This window comes from Cervus canadensis, chromosome X (assembly GCF_019320065.1).
Source record: "Cervus canadensis isolate Bull #8, Minnesota chromosome X, ASM1932006v1, whole genome shotgun sequence".
Taxonomy (NCBI): domain Eukaryota; kingdom Metazoa; phylum Chordata; class Mammalia; order Artiodactyla; family Cervidae; genus Cervus; species Cervus canadensis.
In genome coordinates this window covers 54299265-54323436 of record NC_057419.1, presented here as the reverse complement: position 1 = coordinate 54323436, position 24172 = coordinate 54299265, and the positions used below count along the sequence as shown (strand labels likewise).

At 38.2% G+C, this 24172-nt stretch overlaps 1 protein-coding gene and 1 non-coding gene across 15 annotated transcripts in view; one reads left to right on the top strand and one right to left on the bottom strand.

Annotated features, from left to right (window-relative positions):
- The window catches only part of HUWE1 (HECT, UBA and WWE domain containing E3 ubiquitin protein ligase 1), a 153274-nt gene that overhangs the window by 6000 nt on the left and 123102 nt on the right, over window positions 1-24172 (top strand). For 5 of the 14 annotated variants that reach the window (XM_043459779.1, XM_043459778.1, XM_043459781.1 and 2 more), the window contains one exon: window positions 607-743. The exons of 8 other annotated variants lie outside the window; for them this stretch is intronic. The gene's annotated coding sequence lies outside the window, so the exon portion shown is untranslated. Of the gene's footprint in view, window positions 1-120; window positions 238-606; window positions 744-24172 lie in introns of those variants that run through there. One more of the 14 variants, XM_043459782.1, reaches the window with a different exon arrangement.
- On the bottom strand, window positions 3877-4190 carry LOC122436230. The gene has a single exon (XR_006267983.1). It is a non-coding gene; the product is annotated as a small nucleolar RNA U85 (small nucleolar RNA).

The window sequence follows — 24172 nt, the reverse complement described above, 5'->3', positions numbered from 1 at the left end:
TGCTCAGAAATTAAACCTCAATTTTACTTTTGTCATTCAGAACTAGAATAAATATGGGAATGATAATCTATGTGTGACCTAAAAGATTTAATTTATTCTAGGTTGATCTCTGAGAAGAGAGGAAGGAGTGGCAATACCAGTTAAAAACTTTGTTTAACATTCAGTGACAAAGTTCAACCTGAGTTTCCAGGGTGTTTACCATTTGTCTCCCAGTATGGCCAAAAAGCATGTGTGAAGGTGAAAAATAATTTATGTGTGCAATGTTTTTCACAAAAAGTTTAAAATTGTCTTAATGTCAGTTCTCAGCAAAGATAGAAAATTGTCTGTAAAATAATCAGTATCCCCTGTGCTTTCATTTGGATTGAGAGCAGAGTTTTCAGGGGTGCTGTCTAAATGCCATATTAGAATAATTGCTTTAACTTTGGTTTTGAGTTGTTGCTCCTCAAAGCATTTAGGAACAAAGCAGTTCCTAAAAAATGCAACTTGATGTGTGAGAGCTGTTGCTTAAGAGGTAATAACTGTGATTGTGTTTGAACATTGATATAATGGTTAGCTCCCCCACACCCTAATAAATGTTGTGTGTCTCTCCCCCTCTTTTTTTTGTAGGTCCTTCTGTAGTCTGACCTGAGTGGGTTAGCACTCCAGAGGAACCAGCAGACCAACTTGGTCAGGAAGGTTCAGGAAGCTGTTGGAGCAGTGTTGGGATTTCCCACCAGGATGAGTATGATTGGCTGTGATTTTAGGTTAGTTTTTGTGGATCTTTGTGGGTAGTGTTTGTGTTTTATTTCCTGGAATGGAGATGGTTGGGGTGTATGTGTTTCCATTCTGTAATTGGGCTACTTTGGTTTCTTCCATTGTCTGGATCTGATGTGGTACTACTGGCTGTTTCCTGTGTTTAAGTGGAGCTCATTACTAAATTAAAGTTTAAATGAATTCTATCTGTAAATGGTCTTTTTAATCACCCTAAGCATCATTCAAAAATAAAATCGCAGGTTATTACATCTAACCAATTCTTTTTGGAATTTTTCGAACATAGAAAAACTGGATAATCTAATGATCCCCCTCTGTACCCCATTACTGGCTTTAATAGTTACCAACTTGCAGCCATTCTTTTTCATCTATACTTCTACCCACTGCAGCCCCTTAATGCCTGTCCCCTAGATTACTTTGAAATAAACCCCTGCTGTTGTTTTTTTTATTTGCAAAATATTTGTATTTGAGGGCTTCACTGATTGCTCAGTTGGTAACGACCACCCCGCCGCGCGCCCCCCCCCCCCCCCCCTCCGTCGATTCCTGGGTTGGGAAGATCCGCTACAAGAACGGATTGGGCCCTTGTTGACTCACTGGTACAGAACTTGCCTGCACTTGTTGGGAGACCTGGGTTCAATCCCTGGGTTGGGAAGATTCCCCTGGAGAAGGGAAAGACCACCCATTCCAGTATTCTGGCCTAGAGACTTCCATGGACTGTATTTAAAACATAAAAGGCTCTTTTAAACCTAACTTCAAAAGCATTACCACAACTCAAAAAGTTACCTGATTTTCTAAAATGTCAAATATGAAGCTAGTGTTCAAATTTTAGTTTGTTTGAATCAGGATCCAAAGAAAGTCTTTTTGTCACAAAGGATGATAGATACATCTCTTAAATCTATTTTAGTCTGCATGTTCCCTCCCTTTTCTTTTTCTTCCCATTTATTTGTTGAAGAAATCATCCTGTAGAGTTTCCCACCACGTTTGGTGATTACATTCTCGGTGGTATCTGACCCATTCTTAGTAGGTTAAAGACCCTGGAGGACCCCATTATAATGGAACAATGGCAGTAATCTCCTGTATCCCAGTTGGAGTTGATACTGCTGGCCTAGGCACTCTCCCAAAATAACTAGTCATGGATTCCTTTTTCTGTGACAGAGTCTGATTTAATTGATATCTGACTTCAGTTCCATGTCTTGGCCCTGCTTTCTGCTCCATGTGAAAAGTAGGCCTCCTTGTGGAAGAAGCTGATGTTTCCTAGATAATGACCTGATTGTGCCTTTAGGGTTTTTCATCATGGTTTCAAATTTCCTTAGGTGGTTTAGTTATCTGTATACGATCTTATAATGTTGCTTCTTATTACTTTGATGTTAGTATCTCAGCTGCTCTGACCCATAACTTCTAAGCTATTAAGACTTAGTAATGAGTTCCTCTGGCTGTAATAGTTTTTGAAGTGGCAATACTAAACGATTTTTGAGAGCTTCCACTAACATCCTGATTTTTCAGCAATTATACACAGCTGTAGTTTTCCTGTTGTTTTTTTCATTTTATTCCTTCTGGAAATGCTGTTCCCCCAGCATAGACGCCTTTAAATTGTTCATGTCTTTCCATGTTCAGCATTGGCCATCATAAAATCTACCAAATGTCCCTTCCATGGTCAAAACCTGAGAATGGAACTTGGAATGGAATGGAAGCTAGAATGCTCCAGCCAGCCTTTGACTTAAGCACATGTCGGGGAAGAGCAAGGCCACTTGTGCTTACCTTTAAAATGAGTGCGGTTACAAGTTGAAGGGACAGGAAAGGTTTTCTGAGATAATGAGATGAAATATCATTGTGAATCACCAGTGCTGTGGTTCATGAGTTCAGGCTTTTTGGTTCTTTGTTCATTAATGGAGAAATCAGATCCTTAGTTGTAAATTGACTAAGTATTAAAGAAGTGATTTTTGGGGAATTACAGTGAAATCCATTTGTTCAACAAAATAATTTGAGCACATTGTATATAGTGATTAAATATTTACCCTTGTTCTGAGTTTTCTGTAGCTAGGAAGTTTGAACAATATCCCTTAAACCTTCTAATCCTGAGTTTGTGAAACTAGGATAACTAGATTTTGTGGACAGAGCTTTGCACACCCTAGGCATTTAGATATTTGAATTGTTTCCAGAGTTACAAGTTTACAATAGGAATTCTGTTTCTTTTACTTCTTTTTGTTGTGTGTTTTCAACCATGGATTCAAAGTATTTCTGAAATGCTAAAATTGGTTGCTTTGAAAACATTTGCCCTTCACATTACATGTAACCTCTCTTGCAGTTTGTTTAAATTGTTAAAATCTGATGTGTAGCTGTAACAATATTTGGCTACTTTACAACGATCTTACTATCTGTAAAGTTGATAGTCACAAGCAATTGGGTCTTTTGCTATATTGTTCTCTGACTCCTTTCCTCAATGACTGGTTGCCAAATGTTTCTATGTTAATGTCCGGGATAACTCAGCTCAGAAGATTCTTTGGAAGCCCTCTCATTTGGTGTGTCATAGAGGTTGAGTTGCTAAAACTTGATGTACTTGTTGACCAGCTTGGTTATAGAAACACTTTTAGTTAGTGAAGGAGTGGTTCTCTCTGAGTAAAAAACAACTGTAGGTTTTCTTTGGGCTGTTAACCTGAGTATTTTCAACTTTAGTTCTCCCAAAAAGTTGGCAGTGGTGACATGGGTTGGTTCTAGAATGTGATTTTACAGAAAATCTGGAATTTCTTTCAGCTTCTTATTAATGTCTCTTTAAATGGAGATTGATACTGTAGATTGATTTAGTTTGGATTGCTAACTGGACTAGGTGAATATGAAAATTGTTTTTCAGCTCTAAGATTCTGATTGTATCATCTTAGATGATGAAAGAAGCAGGTTCTCCTTTTCATTAATCTTCAAGTAGTGACTAAAAGAGACTAGGAGTAGAGATGCAAATTATTCTGGAATGACTTTTTAGTATAATTTAGATTTTAAAGATTGGTAAGTGTGAACATAGTGCCATGAACTTATGTACAATCTGTAGCATATCACAGATTTTAAGTCCTTGTAATTAGGTACCAGAGATTATTGCTCTGGAAATACTTGGGTATATATTTTTTTTTTTTTTGCAGCCATCAGATTACCAAAGATCTGTGTTTTATCTCTCAGTGGCCACAGCACAGGCTAAGCCCTCTGGATCCCTGACCCTGATGTCCCAAGCATGCCCTATTCCTACTCTCTCACTCGTTACCCCACGTTCTCTCTGGCAACGGGAAGAACAGCCTCCATTGAAGAGAGGCAGCCCACAAGTAGGAAGAATATTGTCGGTCTGCCCTTACAGTGAACACACACTGCTCTGTATAATACTTGGGTATATTATAGTTCGTGTCTGCTTATATTTTGGAACACATTTGGAAGATTGCTTTAATGATTACCTTATTTGCTACAATTGTTTTCTTGTTTTCCTGTCTTGATAGAGGTGTATTTCTCCTGGCCTTTTTTTTTCTGGCCATACCACGAGGCTTACAGGATTTTAGTTCCCTAGCCAGGGATCCTGGGCCCTTGGTAGTGAAAGCATGGAGTCATAACCACCGAACCACCGGGAAATTCCCATCTTCTGGTCTTTGCCTTTTTTTGTTTTTTTAAACTTCCACTACTAATTCTTTATTACTGCATTCTGCTGATTGAGTTCTAATAGGTGGAAAGGTCTTTCAGCACAGTAATTAGGAACCCAGACTCCCAGATTGAAGTTCTGACTCCATTTCTTACTAGCTGAAGTTTAGCTGAGTTCCTGCATATAAAGTTCATATAACAGTGGTTCAGAATCACCTGAAGGGCTTGCTAAAACGCGGATTGCTGGGCCCCACCCCCGGAGTTTTTGATTCTGTAGGTCTGGGGATGGGGGGCGATGTTTTGCATTTCAGACAAGTTCCTAAAAAGATGGTGATATTGATGGTCAGTGAACAAGTGGAATAGAACAGTGCTTGGCAACAGGTGTTAACTTTTTCTTCTGAACTGCTTTCCCAGTCCCTGAGTAAAACACTTGACTCTTCAGTGCTGATTAGTATTGCCTTCAGCTTTGAGCACATTTGGAATCCTTCATTGCAGAGGTTCTCAAAATATGGTCCCCAGATCAACATCACCATCTGGGAACTTGTCAGAAATGCAGACTCTCAGGCTCCAGACCAGTTTTGTTTTAAAAGTGTGTTTTGACTTAATTGAGGTGTCTTAGAATTTTATTAATAGCTTTATTGAGGTATAATTCACATACCATATAATTCATCCATTTAAAGTATGTTGTTGCTTAGTCACTAAATCATGTCCAACTCTTTGCAACACCATGGACAGTAGCCCACCAGGCTCCCCTTCCTTAGCAACCACTAATCTATTTTATGTCTCTAGATTTGCCTATTCTGGGCACTCATACAAAATGGAATCTTAGCATATGTAAGAAGCTTTACTGTGATTAAAGTCTTTTCCCTTTATTGTGAAAAATAGAAAACAAACATGGAAAACTGCCTCAAAACAAATTTATGGTTTAATAAATTATCTTAAAGTGCTTTTGTTACTACCACCCAAGTCAAGAAATAAAATTTTGCCTTTCACCCATAGAAACCCCTCCATGTGCCCATCCCCATCACAGCATCCTGCCTCAGTCTGGAAAATAACTGCTATTCTGACTTCATAGTAGTCACGTCTTTGCATTCTTTTATAGTTTTAATCATACAGGTGTGTGTCCCTGAACAGTGTGATTTACTTTGTCCATTTTTTAAAACTCAAGTTTGTCTTGTCAAGAAGTATCTATATCTTCTCTTTCTCCTTTTTCTTTATGCTTTCTATTGAAGAACTCAGACCATTTGACCTGTAGAATTTCCCACAGACTGAAATTTGTTGACTGCATACTTAGTATAGTTCAGCATGTTCTGTCCTCTGTATTTCATGTTAACAGCCACTGCTGCCCAAAGCTTAGATTCTTTGTTAATTCATTGGGAGTTGCAAAATGGTGTTTTAACTCTCTCATTTTGTTTTCATATGTTGGCTGGGATAATTTATAGTTTATATAAGAAAGACAAATGCTCAGTTTTTAAATGTTTTTCTGGCAATTTAACTAGTTCTGTCCCTTTGGACAGGTTAACTTAATAACCTATCAGTTGCTCCATCTGGGGAAAATACTTTATTTGTGGGTTTTAAATGTGAAAATGCAAGGTGTAGGTGCATTCTGTATGTGGTTATATGGTAATTTATTTAACATACTATTTCACTTAATTCCTCTAACAGCTCAAAGATGGGCAGTCATGGTGGTGAACTCATGGTCAGTAAGCAAAGCCTATCTGGATCCTTCAGGTCTGTGGTTAAGGAGGAATGGTATTTGTTCCTTGATCATTTGGAGGCTAAATCTCTGGTCAGTGATAACTGAATTTTCCACCAGAGTAGTTTTTCACATTGCCAAGCCTTTGGAGTCACATTTGTACCCTCTGGAGGGTCTTGCCCAGTTCTGTGGTGATGTACAATACATTGATTGCCTTGATCGCCCACCCTCCAGCTACACAGCCCCCTACTGTTTTAGTTTGTTCAAGGTTCTGCTGTAACCTTAGTAACTCATGAGTCTTCCTGATGGTCATCACTGTTAACCACTGTTAACATAGTTGAGTAGCACTTTTACCGTTTCGTATATTATATAGAATATAGCATGTGGCACATAGTAAGTGCTCAATAAACTAGAAACCATTGTTGATTTCTTTGTTGTTATTGTTGTTAATATTATACCTTCTTTTTCTCTCACACATCTTACCTCTCTTCAGTTCAACAAACATTCACTGAGTGTTTCAAAGTACAAGGAGCTGGGAACATAAGATGAATGAGAGTTAATCTCTGCCCTTGAGAAACTTACAGTCCAGTTTAGGACTGTATGTGAAATCATGTTTAAAGTTTTTAGGGTTTTCCTTTGTGTTATCATTTCTTTCTTTGCTTTATCTGTGAATGTCTATTGTTTTTCAAAACCCTCCTTACCTCTGTATCCCTTCCCAGCCTTTGAAACTGCTGATAGGTGAGAAAGCCTCCAATTGTATTCTATGAATACAGGCTAATATCAAGAAAACCTTTGGGCCAAGATTAGATTTCAAAAGTGACATATGTGTTTGATACTACGATACCAGTTTATGGTCTTTAGATGAACCTACACCAGCATCTGTCCTATTGCTTTAACTATCTTCATTTTGCCTTCTCCCTTCTGCTTCCCTTCCCTGTACCACCCCCAAGATGTTTGCTACATAAAGAAAGAGGCTCCTATACACAGTTAGTGATCTATCAAGTATGTAAACAGACAGCTTCATATAAACTACTTCATATAAATTAGGTTTTGAGTGGACCTAGGGTTTATCACTAAATTTTCATTCTCATCTATAAAATGGTATTCATAAAGCCTGCCTCATAGAGCACTAAAGTGAGATGATATATTTTAAAATGTTTTATATAGAGTACCCTACAAAGGTAAGGCCATTATAATTTATGTAAATACTTAATACCTATGTTACTTAGGGCAAATTACATCATCACTGAGCTAGTTTCCTCACCCTTTACATCCTTTACATTCACTCAACAAATATTTGAGAACATACTCAGTAGTGCCAGGTACTAGGAATACAGAGATGAGTAACTGGAGAATGGAGGGCAGCATGGTCTATAGGGGAAGGAGACTTATAAATCATACTCAAAGGAATCAGTATAATAACATGAGTGAGCAGAATGTGCTATAACAGTTTATAGGAAGGCATCAGAAAATATCACACAGAATTTTGTTAGTGTTAAACAAGATACATGAAAAGTATATCAACTCAAAAATGCTATACAAATGAAATAGTTAAATGTATTCCAAATGAACCAATACCCTCAACCATTATTTCATTTTCTCGTAACTTGTACTTTAGATGTATTTATTTTTTTGAGCTAGATTTTATGTGCTCTTTTATAATTTATTTATTTATTTGGTTGTGCCGAGTCTTAGTTGGTGGCATGTGGGATCTAGCTTTCCCTAACCAGAGATGGAACCCGGGCCCCCTGCGTTGGGAGCTTGGAGTCTTAGCCACTGGAGCACCGGGGAAGCCCGTTTATGAGCTCTTCCAGGATGTTATATACTCCTATAGTAGAGTACCCTGAAAGTAATACTTTCATCTAAAAGAATTTTTTCTTACCCTCTTTATCATTTTATATTGCTAAATTAATTTAGGAAAAACTGGAAAATGTGTTCCTGTTTTGGGAAAAGATTCCTATTCCCACAGTGATACTCAGTTACCTTAACATTTTGGTTACTTTGTTCCCATCTTAATAATAGAATAACATTTTAAAAATAAATCCAGTAGAAAACTGTTGTTTGCTCACTAAGTCATGTCTGACTTAGCCCATGGCCTGCAGCACATCAGACACACCTTTGTCCTTCATTATCTCCTGGAGTTTGCTCAAATCCATGTCCATTGAATCTGTGATGCTATCTAACCATCTCATTCTTTGCTGCCCCCTTCTCCTGCCTTCAGTCTTTCCCAGCATCAGGATCTTTTCCATTTAGTTGGCTCTTTGCATCAGGTGGCCAAAGTATTGGACCTTCAGTTTCAGCATCAGTCCTTCCAATGAATATTCAGGGTTGATTTCCTTTAGGATTGGTTGGTTTGATCTTCTTGAAGTCCAGCTGACTCTCAGGAGTCTTCTTCAGCACCACAGTTGGAAAGCATCAATATTTTGCCACTCCCCCTTCTTTATGATCTAACTCTCAACTTCCATATATGACTACTGGAAAAACCATAGCTTAGTTACAGGCTTTTCCTAGAGTAGGAGCTAAAAATGTCTAGTAACAAGAAAGGCTATTCAAACGAAATGTCAGAAATGCAAAGTAAAATGGTATCTTCTTTAAACCATTAGATTGGCAAAAAAAATAATTTGGTAACATCAAATCATGACAAAAACACAGGGACGAATCTGGTCTTAAATACTGTCCACAAGTGGTCCAAATCACTACAGCTATTTTGGAGATAATTTGGGCAAGTTGCATGATCGTATATATACTATGTGAGGGCTTCCTTGGTGGCTCAGATGGTAAAGAATCCACCTGCAATGTGAGAGACCCGGGTTCAATCCCTGGGTCAAGAAAAGAATGACTACCCACTCTTATTATTTTTGCCTAAAGAATTCCATGGGTAGAGGAACCTGGTGGGCTATATATATATATAGTTCATGGAGTCACAAAGAGTCGGACACAACTGAGCAACTAACACTTCACGTCACTTCATATACTGTGTGATGCTGTTTATATATATTTTAAACTAAAGTAAGTTGATAAGTTTATTTGGGAGAAATGATCAAGGAACTTGAGCTTTTTCCTTTTTTTGTAATGTTCACATTCCTGTTTATAAGAAATTGTAAATATCCTGAGCAGTATCAAGAATAATTTGGCAAAAACTTTTTCCTACCCTCTCCCTCCCAAATTGATCACTTTTAACATTTATTTTTGCTTCAAGTCTTTGGGGGTGGGTATTTAACCCAGCATTCTGCTTCTCCTTGCAGTTATTACCATGAATTGCCTGATGTTTTTAATACTGTGAGAGTGGTATAAATTACTGATGTAAGTGGAAATTTCAAAAACTACGTGGTGTCCACCCAACAACCTGTTATTGCTTGTATCATAATTAGCATACTGCTTTAGAGTTGCAAAATGATTTACTAAGAATTCTTTGGGAATGGAACTTTAGTTATTTTTGAGTAATGTTCTTCATGATTATAGAAGTATACATGGCTTATTGTTGGAAAGTATGGATAAGTACAGAAATCTCCCCAAATCCTACCATTCAGAGAGAAATACTATTAACGTGTTGTACACAGTTCATTTTTCCGAGGCTTTTCTTTATGCCTGTGTAACATGCCCATATTTTTTTTTCAAAACCAGTCTTTTAAGAAATTATTACCTTCCTTCCAACTTTTCATTATGGGTTTCAAGCATAAAAATGCTGAAAGAAGAGCACAATGAGCATTTGTGTATCACCAGCTATATCCAACAGTAGTTAAGAATTTGCCATATTTGATTCATATGTACCTAAACATGTTTTAATTTTTCTGAAGCACATAAAGTAAGAATGACACCTTTTCCTTAAGTCCTTCAGCATGCATGTCTTAAGAATAAGTACCTACAGACCACATAACTGTTATCACACCTAGGGAATTTGTTCTTTTTGTAATGTTATCTAATATTCAGTCCATATTCAAATTTCCTCAGTTCCCAAAAATTTTTGGCAGTTTCTCCAAACCAGTATAGACATGGTATTTTAAATTTTGATTTCCACCCAATAAATTGATCTCTTTTCCCTGTCATTTTATACTACTATAATTTTTAAAAATATTTATTTATTTATGTGACTATACTGGGTTTTAGCTGTGCTATGTGGGATCTAGTGCCCTAACAAGGGATGGAACCTAGGCCCCCTGCATTAGGAGTGTGGAGTCTTAGCCTGGACCACCAGGGAAATCTCTTCTGTAATGTGTTTAATGGCTACATTATATGCTATTGTATGCACGATTTCTAATTTTATAACCAATTCCCTATGTTCAAACCTTTAAGTCCTAGTTTTTCACAATATCAGTGCTTTCTGGCACACAGTAGGCATTTGGTAAATAAGTATTGAAGGAAGGAAGGAAGCATAGGAGCATCCTAAAGAGAAATCTTTGTGACATACATGTTTATTTCTCAAGAAATTTCTAAAACTGGAATGCAAAAGTGTAACAAGACTTTTGATACTTGTTGCCATGTTGCCCTTTAGAAATACTATCCTGCTTTATTCACTGTGGTATGTTTAGCATATAATACATGTTGATTTACAATATTACAACACCTCAGGGTAAGCCTTGATACATTAGTCTAAGAGAAGAACATAAACCTGGATATATCCAGGATCTTTGCTATAGATGCCTCTCTCACTATACCTATGTGTGTGTGTTAGTCACTGAGTCGTGTCCAACTCTTTGCGACCCCATGGACTGTAGCCCACCAGGTTCCTCTGTCCATGAAATTCTCCAGGCAAGAATACTGCAGTGGTTAGCCATTTCCTTCTCCAGGGGATCTTCCTAATCCAGGGATCAAACTCAGGTCTCTCACATTGCAGGCACATTCTTTATTGTCTGAACTATCAGAGAAGCCCCCCCTTATACCTATATAACTGCTGCTATATTTTGCAGAGGCTAGTTTGACTACTCTAGCTTAGAGTGCCTTGCAGTCTGTTGACCTAATCTGGGGTTCCAATTCCCTGCCTCTTAAATTTCGTTACCTGTCTCCATGAGGGCAACCTTAAAAGGAAATATAATCTGGAGAAGTACAGATGTCACTTGAATACAGCCCTATTACAAAGCATTTTAGATTTTTGCTTTTTAAAAGTAGAGCTATGCTGTCTGAATGGGTGAACTCAGATATCTACCTCTAGCAGAACAAATTACCAGTGGCTTTTAAAATGGTAGTCTTTTCCATGTCCAACTGAAGAGTTGGATAAGACCCTAATATTTGATATTATCCATATCAAACTCCTTATTTTATAGCCACAGATTTTGGGGAGAAGACTTGCCCAAGGTAATATGGCTGCTTACTGGTAGAGTTGGCCATTGAACCCAAGTTATCTGGTCTGATAGGTTTCCACTGTGCTATATCTTTCCTTAAAACTGAATTTATCTCTGTTTCTAAATACACCAGCAGGTGTCATCCATAGAAGTGCTGGCCCCATTCCTATAAGAAAGTTAACCCCCAAATTGGGGGAAATTTAAGAGAGTAGAAAAGTAAATGAGGAAGTCAGAAGTCCAAAGAAAGTTCTGTTTCTTTTGCCCTTTTCCTATGGTTGTTACTTTTCAACATGAGGTCAATTTGGAGCTTTTTCATGAATCAATTCGATTTGGTTGCATGTTTTCATGCATATTTATGCATGCTGTAAATCTATACTGTGACTAAACTTTCTGCTTGTTAAACTTTCAAATTAAAGTGGTTTTCTACTCTCATCTTTTTCCTTCCATTTCAGCAGTTTTAAATTAGAAAATTAATTTGTTTGCTGTTTAAAAAAGATTCAAACAGAATAAACATTTCAGTTAAAAATTAGTACCCCCCACAAATGAGTCTCCTTTATATCTGTTACAATATATATGTATATATTATTTTATACCTTTTAACATTTACATACTGTTTGTCCATTTACGTACTATGCATATTTTTATGTTAGAACATATGGCTGGACTCCATTTCTTTTTCATGGTTGCATTGCATCCCACAACATTATTCTGCTATAATTTCATCATTTCCTGTTGTTGAGCCTTGAAAATAGATTCATTCTGGGTTAAAGGGTGGTACTCATTTAATTTTTTTGATAGGTACTGCCAAAATGACCTCCAGAAAGGCTGTATTGAATTGCCATTTCCACTGAAGTGTTTGTGAATGTCCTTTTCTCCACCTACATTTGCCAAAACAAGATATTATTGATTTTTTAAATTTTAACCAGTTTTTAAGTGAGAAATTGCATGTCCTTCCTTTGATTAGCATTATTGTAGTTACCAATAAGGATAAGCAAATGGTTATAATCTCTGCAAATTGCAAGTTCCCTTTTGCTTGGTTTTCAATCAGATTATTTGTCTTAGTGAATTCTGAGAGTTCTTTGTATGTTAGAAGTATTAACCCTTTTCCTGTTGCAGAAAATATGGTTTAGAATTTTTTTTTTTTTTTGGTTTAGAATTTTTATGTAGTCAAATTCTTTTCTTTATGGTTTCTAGGTTGCACCTCTTTCTTGGGAGATCGTTTCTTTGCCAGGATTACAGGAATATTTCCCTGCATTATCTAATACTTTTTAATTTGACAATTTGACCAAGTAGAAAACTGAGTTAGTTACTCTTTGCTCTTTAGGTTTTGAGAATAATTCAGGTTGCTCATCTTTAATACTTTTAACATTTGTCTTGAACTTAAGGCATAGTGTTATAAGCACTATGTATATAACATTGTGTCATAGTGTTTTAAGGGATATTATAGTTCCATTTTACATGTGTTTGAGGCCCAGATTGTCCTAACATCACAAAGTCAGTTTGTGGCAGGGAACCTGAGTGCCTTTGTATACTGTTCGTTCATTTTCAGCAAACACCTTTCGATTATAAGTGTTTTAAAGCTGCAGATTTGTTCACATTGTATGGTTTATTTAAAGAACGTTGGAAATGACTATGCACCCGGCTGTATGTAGTGGTGCTAACTTTACTCAACCAGTTTTGTCTATGTGTTGGGACGTAATCTTTTTTCTAAAGGCTTTGTTTTAAAGCTTTCTTGTTAATGAACTAGTTTGATCCTCATGACAAGCCTGGGAAGTTGGAATTGTTTGCATGGTACTGAAAGCAGTTTGCTGCCATGCTGATAATTGCTATAAATAATTTGTTCTTTTAAGCATATAAAAGAATCTTTGTTCCTTCTAAATTCATTTAAAGTAACTCAGAATAGTTGAGATACACTTAAAATTGCTGATTCTTAAGTGGCATGGCTCCAACATTAGTAGACTATTTAATCTTTGGAAAACTAACTTGAGAATGAGACCTGGAGCTTCTTAATCTTGTCATCAAAGTTGAGTTTATGCCTGTACTTAAGGCTAACAATATGGAGATTAATAAATAATTTATGTTCTTCATATACAGATAACATGTACAAAGGCTAAGGAAAAAACACCTTTTTTTGGCTCTTGATCCTCTGTGTGTGTGATATCCAGCATAAGATCGCTGTCCTTAGATTAATCTGGAGCTAAAAGAAAAAGAAGATAAAATAATACAGTGTACTCTTTGCCAGGCACTATCCTATAAGATAGACTGTGTTGTTTATTTTACAGAGGTTACTGACTTAAAGAGTTAGTGACTTCTCTGAGATTATATAGCTAGTAAATGGAATTTAAACCCAGCCTGATTCCCAGGCCTTTCCATTCTGTGTTGTCCTCTATTTCATTTTTACTTTCTTCCAGTAAAAAATCATAATTGTATTGTTGTCAAGTCGCTCAGTCATGTCCAACCCTTTGCGACCCTGCAAAAGGTTGCAGCACGCCGGACTGCAGCACGCCAGGCTTCCCTGTCCTTCACCATCTCCTGGAGTTTGCTCAAACTCAAGTCCATTGAGTTGTTGATGCCACCCGACCATCATCCTCTGTCTCCCCCTTCTCCCACCCTCAATGTTTCCCAGCATCAGGGTCTTTTCCAATGAGTCGGCTCGTTGCATCAGGTAGCCAAAGTGTTGGAGCTTTGGCTTCAGCATCAGTCTTTCCAAAGAATATTCAGGACTGATTTCCTTTAAGATTGATTGCTTTGATCTCCTTGCAGTTCAAGGGACTCTCAAGAGCCTTCTCCAAGGTTCACAGTTCAAAACTTCCACAGTTCAAAAGTATGAATTCTTTGGCGCTCAGCTTTCTTTATGGTCCAACTCTCATACATGACTACTGGAAAAACCATAGCTTTGATTAGACGGACCTTTGTCGGCAAAGTAATGTTTTTGCTTTTTAATATGCTGTCTAGGTTTGTCATAGTATTTTTTTTCCCAGGGAGTAAGCATCTTTTAATTTCATGGCTGTAGTCACCATCTGCAGTGATTTTAGAGCCCAAGAAAATAAAGTCTGTCACTGTTTCCATTGTTTCCCCATCTATTTGCCATGAAGTGATGGGACTGGATGCCATGATTTTCATTTTTTGAATGTTAAGTTTTAAGCCAGCTTTTTCACTCTCCTCTTTCACCTTCATCAAGAGGCTCTTCAGTTCCTCTTCACTTTTCTGCCATAAGGATGATGTCATCTGCATATCTGAGGTTATTGATATTTCTCCTGGCAGTCTTGATTCCAAGCTTGTGTTTCATTCAGCCTGGAATTTCGCATGATGTACTCTGCATATAAGTTAAAGAAGCAGGATGACAATATACAGCCTTGATGCACTCCTTTCCTGATTTAGAACCAATCCATTGTTCAATGTCTGGTTCTAACTGTTGCTTATTGACCTGCACAGATTTCTCAGGAGGCAGGTAAGGTGGTCTGGTATTCCTATCTCTTTAAGAATTTTCCACAGTTTGTTGTGATCCACACAGTCAAAGGTTCTGGCATAGTCAATAAAGCAGAAGAAAAAAAAAAAGTCGCTCAGTCGTGTCTGACTCTTTGCGACCCCATGGACTGTAGCCTACCAGGCTCCTCAGTCCATAGAATTTTCCAGGCAAGAATACTAGAGGGGGTTGCCATTTTCTTTTCCATAAAGCAGAAGTAGATGTTTTTCTGGAATTCTCTTGCTTTTTCAATGATCTAACGGATGTTGGCAATTTGATCTCTGGATCCTCTGCCTTTTCTAAATCCAGCTTGAACATCTGGAAGTTCTTGGTTCACGTACTGTTGAATCCTGGCTTGGAGAATTTTGAGCATTACTTTGCTAGTGCAATTGTGCGGTAGTTTGAGCATTCTTTGGCATTGCTGTTCTTTGTGATTGGAATGAAAACTGACCTTTTCTAGTCTTATGGCCCACTTGACCTCGAATTCCAGCATGTCTGGCTCTAGGTGAGTGATCACACAGCATACAGTAACAGATAGATACATTACTAAGTTCTCTCCCCCTTATATAAACATCTTTTTTTCAGAATATTTTAAAGCCTTAAAACCTAGCTTTTATTTTTATTAAGCAAAAGAAATATGCTCAATCTTGCTCTGGTGGACAGGGGCATGCTCAGTAAATCTTTAATCCAATATTCTGCTGATGGGTGGGACTGTGCTCCCTTGCTGTTAGTTGTTTGGCCTGAGTTGACCCAGTCTTGGAAAGTCTATAGGCTCAATGTTAGAGCTACTGCCGACCTCCAAAAAAGACTGAAGCCAACCCAGGATTCCCAGGACTGCTACTGCCAGGGGCCCTGTCCCTGTGGAAGGACACTTTGAATCCACACCTCCAGGGGAAACTGTCAAACACTCATAGCAGGTCTGGATCAGTCTCTTGAGGTGTCACTGTAGTCAGCAAAAACAAGACCTGGAACTAACTATGGCTCAGATCATGAGCTCCTTATTGCTTAAGGAGCAAAATTCAGGCTTAAATTGAAGAAAGTAGGGTAAATCACTACACCATTCAGGTATGACCTAAATCAAATCCCTTATGGTTATGACAAATAGATTTCAATGGATTAGATCTGGTAGACAGAGCGTGTGAAAAACTGTGGATCGAGGTTCATAACGTTGTAAGGAGGCTGTCACCAAAACCATCCCCAAGAAAAAGAAATGCAGCAGGGCAAAGTGGTTGTCTGAGAAGGCCTTACAAATATCTGAGGCGAGAAGTGAAAAGCAAAGGAGAAAGGAAAAGATATACGCACCTGAATGCAGAGTTTCAGAGAATAGCAAGGAGAGATAAGAAGGCCTTCTTAAATGAACAATGCAAAGAAATAGAAGAAAACAATAGAATGGGAAAGACTAGAGCTCTCTTCAAGAAAGTTGGAGATACCAATGGAACATTTCATGGAAAGATGGGTACAGCAAAGGACAGAAACGGTAAGGACCTGACAGAAACTGAAGAGACTAAGAAGAGGTGGCAAGAATACACAGAAGAGCTATACAAAAAAGGTATTAATGACCAGGATAACCACAGTGGTGTGATCACTCCCTTAGAGCCAGACATCCTGGAGTGTGAAGTCAAGTGGGCCTTAGGAAGCATTCCTATGAACAAAGCTAGTGGAGGTGATGGAGTTCCAACTGAGCTATTTAAAATCCTAAAAGATGATGCTGTTAACGTGCTGCACACAATATGCCACCAAATTGGGAAAATTCAGCAGTGGCTACAGGACTGGAAAAGGTCAGTTTTCATTCCAATCCCAAAGAAAGGTAATGCCAAAGAATGTTCAAACTACTGTATGTACAATTACACTCATGTCACATGCTAGCAAAGTAATGCTCAAAATCCTTCAAGCTAGACTGAGCAGGACGTGAACTGAGAACTTCCAGATGTACCAGCTGGATTTAGAAAAGGCAGAGGAACCAGAGGTCAAATTGTCATCCATTGGGTCATAGCAAAAGCAAGGAAATCCCAGAAAAATATCTGTTTCATTGACTATGCTAAAGCTTTTGACTATGTGGATCACAACAAACTGTGGAAAATTCTTAAAGAGTTGGAAATTCCAGACCACCTTACCTGCCTCCTGAGAAACCTGTATTCAGGTCAAGAAGCATGTTAGAACCAGACATGGAACAACAGATTGGTTCAGAATTGGGAAAGGAGTACATCAAGGCTGTATATTATTACCCTGCTTATTTAACTTCTATGCAGAGTACATCATGCAAAATGCCGGGCTGGATGAATCACAAGCTGGAATCAAGATTGCCGGGAGAAATATCAACCTTAAATATGCAGCTGATACTCTCATGGCAGAATGAGAAGAGGAACTAAAGAGCCTCTTGATAAAGGTGAAAGAGAAGAGTGAAAAAGCTGGCTTAAAACTCAACATTAAAAAAATGAAGATCATGACATCTCGTCTTATTACGTCATGGCAAATAGATGGGGGGAAAAGTGGAAACAGTGACAGATTTTGTTTTCTTGGGCTCCAAAATCACTGTGAACCTTGACTGCAGCCACGAAATTTTAAAAAGACGCATGCTCCCTGGAAGAATAACTATGACAAACCTAGACAGTGTATTAAAAAGCAGAGACATCACTTTGCTGACAAAGATCTGTCTAGTCAAAGCTATGGTTCTTCAGTAGTCACGTACAATATGAGAATTGGACCATTAAGAAGGCTGAGCACTGAAGAATTAATGCTTCTGAATTGTGGTGCTGGAGATGACTCTTGAGAGCCCTTTGGACAGCAAGGAGATCAAACCAGTCAATTCTAAAGAGAATCAACCCTGAATTTTCATTGGAAGGACTGATGCTGGAGCCAAAGCTCCAACACTTTGCCACCTGATGTGAAGAGCTGACTCATTATAAAAGACCCTGGTGCTGGGAAAGATTGAAGGCAAAAGGAGAATGGGGCAGCAGAGGATGACATTGTTAGATAACGTCATTGACTCAATGGAAATGAGTTTGAGCAAACTCCAGGAGATGCTGAAGGACAGGGAAGCCTGGTATGCTGCAGTTCATGGGGTCAGAAAGAGTTGTACAGGTCTTAGCCACTGAACAACAATGCTTAATCTAGCCTTTTGATAAAAGTACTGTGCCTTCTCTACTTTTCTTCAGGATACAGAACTAGAGGATTTTATCCAGGAATACAGAATTCCCCCATACATAGAGGAGATTTACCTTTAAAGATGCTGCGTATTTCTTTATAATAAACCTACAGACATGAGAGAATTGGAGCTGAATAATGCAGAAGAGTTGGAATTCTGTTTCTTTGATTTCCTGTACTGTGTTTATTGTATTTGACAGTGGCCTGTCATGTGGCTTTAGGGGCAATAACCATATGCCTGTGTTTCATAAATGAAAGTGAAAATATTGTAGTGGCTAAGCAGACAGTGTCTTGGAGATATTTCTGGAGGGTGTTAGTTCCTAAGTTTTTCAGGTCACATCTCTTTAGGAAGGCAATGAAAGCTGTCAACTATCTTCTCAGAAAAATACCCATATACGTGAAATTTTTTCGTAAAATTTTTGTGATGATCCCTCAGTATAGGGCATGAAGAAATCTAAAAATTTCTCCAACATGTCATTAAGAGGATGTCCAAATTACTGCTGTTTGTGTTTATATTTCCTAGTATATATAGTTTTTTCTAGACCAAAGCAGTATTCCAAAAGGTGAAAGTTGGGATAATTGTTTCACTTTTGCTAAAAGGTATACTCCACTTTATGCAACTTTAATCTCTAAAAATCCAAATTTTTTAAAAATCAGGAGAGTTATGGTTGGTGTTGTGTTGATCTTGTAATTGATTGTGTTTCCAGTTTTGCTTTGACCACTGGGAAGCTGTAATTTAACTGTGTGTTCTGTGTCCAGATTTCTGTTGCTTTTATATTACCATTGCTTCCGATCTTTTTTTCTCTGATTTATAGTTGGCCATCTCATAGCACCTTTCACAATGCCCTGCATATAGTATATTCATAACTATTTGTTGGATGAAAGATGCAGGTTGATTGAGTAGTATAAATTGGTTTTCTTAGTTGCAAATGTCACAAAAAGTTTAAAGTGATTTGAATTTTTTAGCTTCATTTAGCATTTACTGAGTAGTCATTCATTCATTTATTAATCTACTAAGTGACAGGTCCTATGCTGGCGACAGGAATGCAAAAATGAACACACAAAGTCCCACTGATGGAAAACTCACTCTAGTGGGGAAGTCTGTTCCATAATTTGCTGTTGATTAGTTAAGTCGTGTCCGACTCTTTTGTGACTCCATGGACAGTAGGGATTCTCTATCTATGGGATTTCCAGGCATGAATACTGGAGTGGGTTGCCACTTCTTTATCCAGGAGATCTTCCGACCTAGGGATTGAACACAGCCACCAGGGAAGCCCAACCCTAGTGGGGAAACTGGCATGTAAATAGAGGTGTGTTGATTGAGGGTAGGTGCAGGATACAATGGGGACACAAAGGCGAGTAATTAGTTTTATTCTGGGGAAGCGGATATCTGAAAAGGCTTGACAAAGGAGATGACATTTAAGCTAAGCTCTAGGAGTATGTGCAGGGAGCAGCCATTTTAGCAGAGAGAACAATTTGAGTCAAGGTATCAAGTCTTGAATAGTGGCCAGACTGTAAAAACTTGACATGGTTAAAACATGTGGGGAGCCAAGAGGAATATATGATGTCATGGCCCTGGTAAGAGAGGTAAGCAGGAACTGGGTCCTAGAGGTCTTAGGTACTGGTCAGGTAAGGAGTTTACACTTAATGATGTAGGTAGATTTTGAGTTTTAAGAAGATTGCTCTGGGAGCAGTGTGGAGGATGGAATGGGAGGATCTATCAGGATAAAGTCTTAATTTAAAATATTTCTAATTTATGAGATTTTCAAACATATACAAAAGTTTGAAAATAGTATTAAATCCCCATGTACCTGTTACCCAGCTTCAACAGTTGTCAACACATGACTGTACTTATTTGTATCCCATTCCCTCATTATTTTAAAAGCAAATTCCTAAGTGAATTACAGATTGGCAAACCATAATTAATAATATATAACAATTAATAAAGGGCTCTCAAATCTGGCTATGTGGTCAGATTGCATACACAGCTTGAAAAACAAAGTTCCTACATTATATCGGTTGAGTCAGATTATTTGTATAGGCAGACACTTTTAGTTTTACTAAATAAGTGTCAGTAGATATTGTGCAGCTAGGGTTGAGAACTACAGATTTTATTTTTAAGATATTTTTTAATTAGCTTTGACTTCTGATGGATGTGTTTTCCTGAACTCACTGAATGCTGCCTGTGGTTCTTCTGGGTGAAGTTCATCTATTAGTGGCAGGCTTTTGAGTGTTTTAAGTTGTTAACAATTCAGTAGAGAGTATTAGTTTAAAGGCTGTCTTAATTTTCTATTAAAGGTAGGCCAGCTGAAAAAGTACTTCCATCTTTGAAATTGAATGTGATGAGATAGGGGATAATCAGTCATTGTTACAATTGATCTTTTGTACACAAGTAAGGAAGGGAATGGAAGACTGAGTCTCTTCCTTTCCTCCTTAATAAGCATAACTTTTATTCAGGCAGTGCTGTTTTGTTCTTTTTTTCCCTCTAGGAATGCTAGGAAGGGAGGGCTCCTTGGCATGCTGCCGTTTCCTCTCTACTGGCAAAACTGATTTACAACTTTGGCAGGCCTTATTTTGTTGCCTAAATTCTTTTGATGCCAGTTTATCTTTTCCTGAGTAATTAGGAGTAATGACTAGAAGGATAACTCCTGGATTTGTAGCTTCCCAGGACTGTTAAGGTAGAGGATGTTTAGGGGATGCCTTCTCAGACATTATTCTCACCCCCAATGTCAGTGTTGGAGGTGTCAGATTCCTCCTTCTTGGTATCCCTGTCCTTATCTTGAGAATCAGTTCAGTTGCTCAGTCGTGTCCAACTTCTTTGCAACCCCATGGACTGCAGCATGCCAGGCTTCCCTCTCCATCACCAATTCCCAGAGCTTGCTCAAACTCATGTCCATCAAGTCAGTGATGCCACCCAACTGTCCCATCCCTTGTCATCCCCTTCTCGTGCCTTCAGTCTTTCCCAGCATCAGAATCTTTATTCTAATGAGTCAGCCCTTCGCATCAGGTGGTCAAAGTATTGGAGCTTCAGCTTCAACATCAGTCCTTCCAATAAATATTCAGGATTGATTTCCTTTAGGATTGACTGGTTTGATCACCTTGCAGTCCAATGGGACTCTCAAGAGTCTTCTCCAACACCAGTTCAAAAGCATCAATTCTTTGGCGCTCAGCTTTCTTTATGGTCCAACTCTCATATCCATACATGAAAAACCGTAGCTTTGACTAGACGGACCTTTGTCGGCAGAGTTATGTCTCTACTTTTTTAATATGCTGTCTATTGGTTGGTCATAGCTTTTCTTCTACAGAGCAAGCGTCTTTTAATTTCTTGGCTGCAGTCACCATTTGCAGTGATTTTGGAGCCCCCCAAAATGTAGTCTGTCACTGTTTCCATTGTTTCCCCATCTATTTGCCATGAAGTGATGGGACCGAATGCCATGATTTTCATTTTTTGAATGTTAGGTTTTAAGCCAGCTTTTTCACTCTCCTCTTTCACCTTCTTCAAGAGGCTCTTTAGTTCCTCTTCACTTTCTGCCATAAGGGTGGTGTCGTCTGCAAATCTGAGGTTATTAATATTTCTCCTGGTAATCTTGATTCCAGCTTGTGCTTTATCCAGTGCAGCATTTTGCATGATGTACTATCCATAAAAGTTAAATAAGCAAGGTGACAATATACAGCCTTGATGTACTCCTTTCCCAGTTTGGAACCAGTCCGCTGTTCAATGTGTGGTTCTAACTGTTGCTTCTTAACCTGCATACAGGTTTCTCAGGAGGTAGGTAAAGTGATCTGGTATTCCCATGTCTTGAAGAATTTTTCACAGTTTGCTGTGATCCACACAGTCAAAGGCTTTAACATAGTCAGTGAAGCAGAAATAGATATTTTTCTGTAGAAAAGCACCGAGAGCAAGCATGAAAGCGTATCTGAGGTATGTATAGGGTTTTCAGAGTTTGAGGGAGAGACCCTGTCGAAATATTTCTGCAGATAATTTCAAGTTTTGTCTTGAGTGAGCAAAGGCCTACACCTCAGTTGCTTTATTATTATATCTTACTATCAATGTCCAATAAAATATAGGTCAACAGTCCTCAGGGTCATGTTTAATGTGGCCAATAATAGGAGTATTGCTGTCTATAAGAGGAGGAGTGTAGGGGAGTGGAGTGTGTATATTGACATTTTGTGCACTGTAGGGTTTTAGGGCAAATCTGGTTTGAATCTGGGTTCTACTTATTGGGTATATTGCTACTCTTGACCTCAGTAAACCAGGAATGATCCTCTTCTCCAAGTTGTTATAAGGATTAGAGATAACAGTAATAGGGGGTCAGTATTATCTGTTACTATGGGTGATAAATGAGTTCTCAGAATATTTGTTTAGTGGGTATTAATGCAAATAATCCGAAACTAAACTGGATGAAAAAGCCTGGTAATCAGGTGGTATTCCCTTTTACAAATTAGGTAATGTTATGTCTCTGCCTCTAATCAAATGGTGAATAGCAGGCTGGGTTTCAGGATTCAGCTTGCTATTTCCTGACACGATGGATGATCTGGGCATTTCTCACCCGAATTTACTTTCAGAGACTATAGAGAGGCAAAACGCAAATATATAATCAAGTATTTTGCTTTGTAGGACATCACAGTTTAGTATTCTCTAAAGCATTGCTTAAAAACCACCATAGTACTTTTCCATGATTTCAGTGGAAATTTTAGGCTGACTTCTGTTTTGTCTTCCTGTTTTTCATTTAATTAACCAATATTTATTATTTCCTATAGGAGCTAAGTGTACAGCAGTGAACAAAACAGTCAAATAGGAAATATGCTCACAGCTTCATGGAGCTTACATCCCCGTGGGTAGGCTGACTTTGATTAATCCACACTCCCATACATGTGTGCAGCATTTCTTAACCTACCAATAATAAACCAAATTAATATCGAGTGCTTGCTGTGTACCAGGATTAAACAACAAGAAGTATAGGAAAGAAGTTCCAAGAGCAGATAGCAGCCAATCCAAGGCATTTGTTTAGATAATATTTTTCTTAATTTGATGCAGCCCTTCGGCTCAGGGGCCACTGTTTTCTCCCTTAAGAAAAATTGTACACAAGAAAAATTCTCATTACAAATGGATGCATAATTATAGACAATTTGGAGGCTCTGAAAAGTGTAAATAAAGCTGTATTATCCTGCCACCTACAGGGAGCCACTCATAATGTTGTATATTCTTTTCCCAGAGTTGGTTGGTTTTCCTCCTCACTCTGTGACAGATATTTTCACATTAATGTCAGGAAGTGATAGGTACAGGGTACAGTGTGAGTACATAGGAGGGACACTCAGTCAAGTTTTAAGAGATTAAGAAGAGGATTGTCCTGGTTCTGGTTAATACTGTTTCTGCTGTTCAAAACCCAAATAAATGTTCACTCTATAAGATGAAATAGAGGCTAAATAGTCCCTCTACCCTCAACTTTCTTATGAATTTTCCTTCCATTATTTCCTTCCCCTCTCCCCTACACTCTTTGAGTGAGACCCCATAATTCTCTGCTTTCATTTACAGTCTTTTCAAAAAAGTATTCTACATATGTAATCTATATTGCCTCACTTCCTAGTGATTCATTGATTCATTACAGTCTGGCTTTCTTTCCAGCCACCCTACTGAAACTAGTGCTTGACAGGTTATCTCTACTCCCATTTTCAACAAAATTTTTCTGGACATGCCTCATTTTGACATTAGATCCAGTAATCATCTTTTGCCTTTCATGATACTGTGATGAACTAGTTTTGCTTCTACCTCATCAGCCTCTCCTTTGCTGGATTCTCCTCCTTTGCCTTCCCTTTATTTATGTATTTTTTGTTTTAAATTAACTTATTTATTTTAATTGGAGGCTAATTACTTTACAGTATTGTAGTGGTTTTTGCCATATATTGACATGAATCAGCCACGGGTGTACATGTGTTCCCCATCCTGAACCACCCCCCACCTCCCTCCCCATCCCATCCCTCAGGGTCATCCCAGTGCACCAGTCCTGAGCACCCTGTCTCATGCATCAAACTGGACTGGTGACCTATTTCACATATGATCATATACATGTTTCAGTGCTATTCTCTCAGATCATCCCACCCTCGCCTTCTCCCACAGCATCCAAAAGACTGTTCTTTACATATGTGTCTCTTTTACTGTCTCACATATAGGGTCATCGTTACCATCTTTCTAAATTCTGTCTATATATGTCAATATACTGTATTAGT